The following is a 9376-nucleotide window of genomic DNA, read 5'->3' on the forward strand; positions in this document are numbered from 1 at the left end:
TTAACTATTCTCCTACTAATGCTGGCCACACACAGTGTTGGGTAATGTGGTAGCTTTCCACTAAATTAGTCTAAGGTATTATCTATAGCATAACCACTGGATCAGTGAAGGGAGTCACTGTGCCACTGCCTGCATAGCGTGCCAGAACTGAGACATGGCCTCTCCCCTAGGGCTCAGCAACTGCGTGCATAGTGTGTCACCTCCGTCCCTCTTTACCTGGTTCCAGAGCTGCCCTATTAAATAAATAAAGTGGAAAAGTGGGAACAGTAATTTTATTTATTTTGCTGTCAGTTTGTAATATTTAGGGCACCCACCAATTACAGGCTGCTAGAAAATATTTCTGTCCTGTGGCAGATTTGTGGGTTAGTTTTGGGCAGCTGCTGTTTTTCTTTTGGAAAAAAACCAAACCAGCATTCTTAAGGAAACATGTTAGGCATCTTAGCTAGCTGTCATTATTGGTAAAACATAATTTCATCTTTAGAGACGTTATGAAGCACTGCCAGCCAGCCAGCCAGCCAGCCAGCCATGTCATCATGTGAGTGCATTTATTAGAGGCACAGGTTTGGACAGTAGTCAATGTATGAAACTATCTGCTCTTAGTGGCAATAGAGCGCTCATAGGATCCACTAGGATTCATCTCATACTTGCCTACTCTCCAGAAATGGCCGGGATGGTCCCTCAAATGGAGTCCACCTCTTGGCCCCCTGGGAAGGAGGGCAAGTCTCCTGCATCTGTATAAAATCCAGAATTTTGCGGGTCTGTAGGGAGGTGGCATGGCTAAAATGTTGCAAATGTCATAATTTCACATAATTTTAGCCCCTACCCCAATTCGCAGACCCACGAATTACACGGCTGGCCATCATGGGGGCACAGCTTGGTGACGCTAGCCTTGTCCCGCCTCCGACATGTAGCCTCGTCCCGCCCCTTTAATCCTCTCTGGGCTTCTCCCGAGTGATAAAAAGTAGGCAGGTGTGATTCATCTTCATGGGGTTTTACTAATAAAACTATTAAAAGCATCAGGGCTCAGAAACAAGTGTGTTTTGCCGATGACATACTGGACAGTATACATAAATCTACTCTATTATTGTTATTCAGAATACATCAAGTGAATTACAAGCACGTTTTCCCTTATATGTAGATGATACCACATATATAAGTGCAGTGCCCATTTGTGTGTCTCTGAAACTCTGTTATCTGTTGGCAGTGAGTGAAAATACATCTCTTTCTCTCACACATGCACAAACGCAGAGGCAATCACAAGGTAACAGCTTTTTGAAGCATTTGGTTTGAGCGGGCTTACTAGTATTGAATATGTTTTTTATTATTATTATAGTAGAGGTGATATATGGTCAAACACCGCACTCTTCCGGGTTTAGACACGTTTGTTACAGTATTGTCTTCAAAGTAGGACCCGGGACCCGGCACATCCGTGTTAATGTAAATCAATACTGTCAGGTGGAACGCAATGACGCCTCTCCGGAAGGATGATGGCTGAATTGCCAGACAATAGACAATAGCAATGGAACACATTTCCGGTCCTGGCCATGAGACGCAGATTTGGACTTCCGGGATACGGATCGGTTATGTACCATGCTTATAAATAGTTTTGAAGTAATTTTAAAACATAACTGTGCTGGTGGATATCATCAAACTACTTTTGCAGGTTTCTAATGGCAATAATATAAAATAAATAGGTAGTCGTTTAAATATGATCTTTAACTTCCGGTAAATTGACTTCCGGTCACGTGGGATGCTATTTTATAAGAAAATGCTTTTTTAATGTAAGGAAATTATGTATTTTATATGTATATGCTTTATATGGAACTTGTTAAAAGTGTGGATGTATGTGTTTATATTATACCTCAGTATTTTATGTATAAAATGTAATACAAGTCACACTCCCAAAGTGCTGTAGGAGTAGGAGGAGTAGTGACACACAGGGTATATAAACCCATTAGGATTATGATGGAGATACACCCTGAGGAAGGCTTATTATAAGCAGAAACGCATTGGTGATTCGCATTGGAGGCTATAATATGGAGTGTATATATATACCGTGGGTAGGAATTCCAAAAGCGAGTGGGAGTCATCTGTGGAGACCCGGGATTTCCTAGGAGAAGCTTCCACTTTTTCAATAATACAGCTGAAATTTAGCCTTGGTATAAGGCCTGACACGGTACTAAGCCCCCTTGTATTTTTAGAGTGTTTTATGTATATTAAATAAATGCTTATTTTACACTACATGTGGAGCATTTTTCGTTTTATCCGAGGTAAATTAAGATTTGACTTACTTGACAATTGTGGATATTGTGGAGGATTTATGAGACATCTTGTGGCCTAAGCTAAGGCCTATATGTGGTACGGAGTTAATTTAACAAACGTGATTGAATTTTAATACAACAAGAAGTTTATTTTTTGAACATACTATACTATGAGGAGTGTGCTGTCTTTTTCTTCTCTCTGAGGTACTGTTGAGAACAAAAAAGGACATTGGAGAAATTATATATCTCAAGTGGGAGCGCCTCATCCAAACCCCCTTCTTTACATACATGTCTTTGGAGTAGCTTTGTGGCGACCACTCGTGGATAGGGCTGCACCCTTTGTTTTGGAGCGCAAGTTTTCTAATATATATTTTTTATATATTTTTTGTATATTAAAAATACAAACAAAAAAACAACACATTTTGGTATTACCAGGGGTGCCTCAGGTTGGTGGTCCAGAATCAGATCAAGTTATTTATGGCCAATGAAATGCGTAAAATCAGTGCTTGCGGCTTCCAATTAAGAATATGTGGGTAAACAGAAGTGAATCACGTTTCTCACCACATAAGTGGACCTAAGGAAAACATTTAAATCACATTTAAATCACAACTTATTTAATTTTTTTCCTGAAATTAGTAACCAACTTTTGGCCTAGGGGTGCCTTGAAAAATATTCTGTTACTTTAGGGTGCCATGATTCAAAATGTTTGGGAACCACTGCCCTAGGCAAAATAACTGTCTGCTGGTTCAGAACCAGTGGGGACACCTTTTACACAGTTTAAATACCACTAAATACTTTTTATTATTGCCACTTATAGACTTCTATTCAGTTATCCAATATTATATTGTCTTTTTTGGGGGTTCAGTAAGATTCCTTATTATCACCTAACACAGGTAAAACCAGCAAGAATTTCCAAGAGAAACCCTTAACACCCATTCTCTAATTGAATTGCATGATACTGTAGGTTAACTCCCGATAAACCGATAAGTGAAATTAAAACACATATAACTTTCGCATGCAGCTTAATTCCCCCCCCCCCCCCCCCAGTACCCGACTAAGATGGCCGCAAAGCGAGGTCCTGCTGGTGATGACTTTGAAAAGACTTGCCGGATGCTTATTGGCTGTAAGACTTGCCGGACTCTGATTGGCAAGTGTTTTCAAAGTCATCACCAGTGCTTCCCGCCGCCGCACTAGTAGGAGAGAGTAGAGACGGACAGAGTCAAGCTGCCGCTACAGCGGCTACCCGGAACCCCGCTGCCTGTCACCGGACCCCCGCTGGCTGCACACAGGAGGTCATTTATGTTGTCATCGGGGCGGTGAATGGGGGTGGGGTCACCGGCGCTAGGGCCAAGGCGGTCATTTGGTACCCCCCCCCGTCCCGTCAGAGGGGGGGGTAAATGACTGCCTTGGCCCGGGCGCCGGAAACCTTAGTTTCGGCCCTGCCCCCCTCCACCTATAGATTTGTTTCGAAGCCCACCCCCATCCAATTATCAGTTTGAATCAGAATTTATTTTTTAATCCTACTTTCATTTCTTGATTGTACTTCTATGTACACTTATTTTTTTCATGATTTATTGAGAAAATTGTACACTTTAACGTGACAAATCTTCATCTCAATCTTATTCTTTAACTTCTTACACTCATAATATTCAAACAAATACATGCAGCGCTCATGCCCTTCGACCAAACATTATCTATGAACCAAAAGAGTCTGGAAAACCCTTAAGGCAGAGCAGTGCCTAACATCCAACTGACTAACAGGGTGAGTGCAGTGTACCCACTTTGTTCAGTGTACCCACTCTTTAACTTATTATATAGAAGATACAGTAGCTCCCATTTGGGAAAACGGCACTCACTAGACTTGGTTCAATAGTAGTCATCAGGATCTGAGTGTCCCGTGTTTAATGGTACAAATAAGGAGCCTGCTGACGTTTCGGTCCTACAGGACCATTCTCAAGGCAGATAATATCCAGTAAAGCAACAAATAGCAAAGGTATGTGTCACCTTCTCCGGACCGGTAAGTATTTAGGATTTTCTCTTCTCTTTGCAGATATTCACACAGGATTTATTTATTTTAAGTTTATTGAACAATGTTACAACAGGATATTAATAACAAACGAATGCTTCACAGCAACACTGTGAAAAACATTACATTCACATAAAATGGTCACACAGAGAATAGAAAGATTTTATTATACTGGAACTTGAACTGCTCCCTCCAGTCAGACACTCTTTTTCCGTATCCTCCGAGGTCCACAACTTAACCTTACCTTTACTTTAAATGACACTTGCAAACACTACTTATAACAACTTTATATGGTTTATACTTATAAGTGATAGGCCTTTCACTACTAAATAACAAACTGACTATAATCTTATTGCGCAATAAGGAATGCTAAAACTCACTTATATGCTAATTTATGTTTACCACTTTATGTACTTTTACAGATAACGTTCAAACCAATTAGATACCCTCTATCACTCTATTTCAGGTAAGTCTATCGTGAGTCCCAGTCTAAACAGTTAAGTATCGATCCTAGAAGGAATAATGTCTAGCACAGAACCACGGGTAATGTAGTATCAGTAAATAATGTTAGTGGACTGCAGATACGGCTAATTCTTCTGTATGACTATTCTGCAGTCTAGTTGCTCCTTCACTAGTAGGCGTCCCCTGACTCTGAGTCGGGTTTAGCCTCTCCTTTGCTCCTTCACTCCTGCATAAGTTGATTCAGAATTCCAGACCAATTAGGAAATGGCTTCCCCTGACAGCTGCTGTCGGGTTTAGCCTCTCTCTCCATATATCATCGAATGCTAGTCAGACTGACTATCTCTGTTCCTCTTCAGGCGTCCCCTGACCCTAATTCAGTCGGGTTTAGCCTAGGTGTCGCGTACTGTAGACAGGTCTCTAACTAGCCTGTAAAGGGTTACTCCGTTTCTGTAATAACTGGCTCTGTCTGCGTAAACTGTGGAGAAATCGCCTGCACACTCTCTCCTTTGTGGGAATAAGGATAAAGTTGCCAAAAGGGAGTTGCACTGCCTATTCCTAAATGAATATAGTTTATTATGCTGTTAATACAGGGTATCAAGGGGTTAATGGAGCGTGCCACTTAATCAACAGTTGCTGCGTATACAATGTTGCCACTGCTGCAGCTCCGTACTTATGCTGAAGTCACTTGCAGATAGGCAGTCTATAATAACCCCACCTCCCTGCCGTGTGGTGTAGTGTGAACACTCACCACCTTCCAGCTGTAACACCGCCCTGCTTGATGCTGACAGGACCGTCTCTGTCCCGGCCTCCCTGAGCCGTCCGGCTCTGACGCAGCTAACACCTCCCTGCTTGATGCTGACAGGGCCGTCTCTGTTCTGGCCTCCCTGAGCCGTCCGGCTCTGACGCAGCTTCCGGCTCAGCCTCTCCCTGACGCGGCTGCCGAATAGTGTAATGGCGTCTTTCTCACAATGGGCACCGGAAAGCGAACAACAGGCACCACCGGTGATACCACCGTCAATCCTTCCCCTCCGGGCTGCGGTAAGTGTACTCCAATTCTTTCCCAGCACCGCTGTCCACCGCGGTCGGGCTGCGCAGCTCTGTCCGTTACCAACAATCTTAAACAACTGCCCCCCAGCTGTTAACCGCTCAGAAACTTTATTGACAAGTGTCCCTGGCACCACAGGCAATCCAGTGCACGAGGCCACAGTACCCTGCAATGGCCTTAACTGTCACTGCTGTAACCGAGCCATGTATACTTCGTTAGCCAATGGCATTACCAGCATTATGTGCTATCAGGGCTTTACAAGTTTACCTTAAGCACATCTATATACATATATACAATTTATATTTGCAGGATGTCACATATGGGGTCCCTGTCACCCCATACCTTTGTTGTTTGTTGCTGTACTGGATATTATCTGCCTTGAGAATGGTCCTTTAGGACCGAAACGTCAGCAGGCTCCTTATTTGTACCATTAAACACGGGACACTCAGATCCTGATGACTACTATCGAACCAAGTCTGGTGAGTGCTTGTTTTCCCAAATGGGAGCTACTGTATTTATATAGCACTGTTCTCCTATATACACTGCTATTTATATGGCACCCTAGCGGCTACATCGACACAGGGGTGAGAGTGCAGGACTTGTTTGCCTATATATATGTATATATATATATATATATATATATATATACACACACATACACCCTGCAGCCTATAACCCTATCCACACACACACACCACAGCCTATAACCCTAACCATACACATACATCCTGCAGCCTATAACCCTAACCACACACACCCCACAGCCTATAACCCTAACCATACACACATACTTCGCAGCCCATAACCCTAATCATACACACACACACCCCACAGTCTATAACCCTAACCATCCACACCCCCCCCCGCAGCCTATAACCCTAACCACACACACACACATACCCACAGTCTATAACACTAACCATCCACACACTCACCGCAGCCTATAACCCTAATCATACACCCCCCCCCCCCCCCGGAGCCTATAACCCTAACCATACACACACACACACACACACACACACACATACCCGCAGTCTGTAACCCTAACCATACACACATACTTCACAGCCTATAACCCTAATCACACACACACTGCAGCCTATAACCCTAACCATCCACACACCCCGCAGCCTCTAACCCTAATCATACACACACCCCTGCACCCTATAACCTTAACCACACACACCCCACAGCCTATTGTGTGGCCACTACCCTTCCCCACGAAACCAAGCCCTAAATTTATTAAGTTTCTTATATATCATATACATATTCCGCAGCACTTTACAGAGAATATTTGAACATTCACATCAGTCCCTGCCCCAGTGGAGCTTACAATCTATATTCCCTACCACATATACACGCACACACACAGACATTCTAGGGTTAATTTTGTTGGGAGCCAATTAACCTACAATATATACAGTACAGCTAAAGAGACTTGGTTTCTTCCAAAGCCTTATACTGTATGCAATGACTGAAGAATGAAACACATTAGAAGTAACTGATTTGATGTGCTTTTAGTAAAACATGCAATGTCCACTTTCACCAGTGAGATATGAAGACGCTCTGCACACTAAGCGGATATATGGAGATAAAATACAGTAACACTCTTCCTCCTGCTCAGAGTATGCAGGGACAGGAAATGCTAACGAAGCTGAAATGACAAAAAGACAAACATGAATTGTTAGGACAATAGACAAATGTGATGGACCTGTCTTCAAGAGCAAATGCAAAGTGCTAGGAAGTCTAAACTATTTACATTAGTAAATGTGCATCTGATTAAACATCCTGTCAGCTCATAAATAAAAATCTATTATTATGCCTCACAGGGAATTTATTTGAAAGCAAAATTGTTAATACCCTTGCCAGAGATCAGCCTAATAATTCAATACCCACTAGGCCTGAATGATGGGTGCAGGTTTTCCCTTTCTATGAGCTAAAATGGAATGTGTGGAGGGAGCCTTTTATGTGTCGTATTTCAGAACAGATAAAGTAAATCACTATATAAGCAACTAATGCTATTTGCAATCAAATTGTTTTAGGGTAAATAACAACACATGGCAAATCTGTATGATACTGAAGAGGCATCGCCAAGTCCCCTTTGAAAAATTTAGTAAAAAGTGCGTGAAGCAAAAGGGGAACATTTGTTCCCCTCAACAGTTGGTACAGGCCTAGTTAAATAGTGCCCGCTCCATACCCCTAATGGCGCTTTTGCTACCCCCCACCAGCAATCATAATCATCTTCCGCCATAAAAATACTTTTTCTCCTCAATAATCACTCTATTTCCAATGGGTGTGGTATATTAGCCCGACAGTCGGGATTCCGACAGTAATTAGTCAGACGTCGGAATCCTGACTGCACAGCGTGGGAAGCGCAATGAAGCCCCTTGCGGGCTCGCCGCGCTCGCCACGCTGTTCTTAATTTTGCCTTGTTTACTCAACTCCACAATGATATAATTGCTGGGGTCTGATTCAATATATAACAGGCAAAACATATGACAATGCATTAGGTAAGGGAGCATATACAGTATATTAATGAAACTTACATGATGTTCAGACAAAGCCGTCTCAGTCTATGATTATTTCAATTAATTTTTTTACTGTACTTCCATAGACGCTAATGAAATATAAAAGCTACCAATTATTTTTAGTAATGCAAGAAAAACAAGGACTGCTTACTTTAATATCTGTACTTTTAGTGTGACAAGTATTCCAGTAAAAACAACACATATACATTCTAAAGTCATTTTATTGAAAAGGAAGCTTTTTAATTGACACTTTTTAATTTGGAAGTGTTAAGAATATTTACAACATGTGAATTCTTACAAGTGAAACTTACTTGGGCTACAGTTTATTACATGAGAAAACTGGATAAGATTACCAGACATACATACACAGCGGATGCCAGATGACTGCCCGACAAGGGGGATCCCGACGGTCAATATCCCGAATTCGGAATACCATCTGCCGGTGCTCCGACAGGGGGGATCCCAACTCACAGGGGTTATTTTCCCTTGTGGAGGTCCATGACCCCCATAGAGAGAGAATAGAACCTGTGGGGACTTCCGGTTTCCCAGATCAATGGTCACCGGAAGTCCCTTTATACTACAAATTTATTATTTATTTATTTATTTATTTACAGTTTCTTATATAGCGCAGCAGATTCCGTTGCGCTTTACAATAGTAGACAGTGATAAAACAAACTGGGTAACGACAGACAGACTTGGAGGTAGGAGGGCCCTGCTGCAAGCTTACAATCTATAGGGATATAGGGGGAAACACAAGGACAGGCACCAGTAATACCATAGCAGTCCCACCAAGTTACAAGTCCAGAAGGGTAGCTATATAATACATAAGTGCCTCAGAGGGTTATGCATGTAGAACTTAAACATTATAGGCTTGCCTGAAGAGGTGAGTTTTGTCAATATATATATGGTACATGGACATTAGATTAGGCATGCATGGGTGCCTTGTGTGTCCAGGCCCACCTAATGTCCGGCACCCTCCTCATTTTCACCTGCTGCAGTGATCGCTGAATACTGCCACCCTTGGTCAGGACTGCAATACTTGACGATGCCAAAA

The sequence above is a fragment of the Crinia signifera genome, chromosome 1 (genome assembly GCF_055691185.1).
Source record: "Crinia signifera chromosome 1, ASM5569118v1, whole genome shotgun sequence".
In the NCBI taxonomy this organism is placed as follows: Eukaryota; Metazoa; Chordata; class Amphibia; order Anura; family Myobatrachidae; genus Crinia; species Crinia signifera.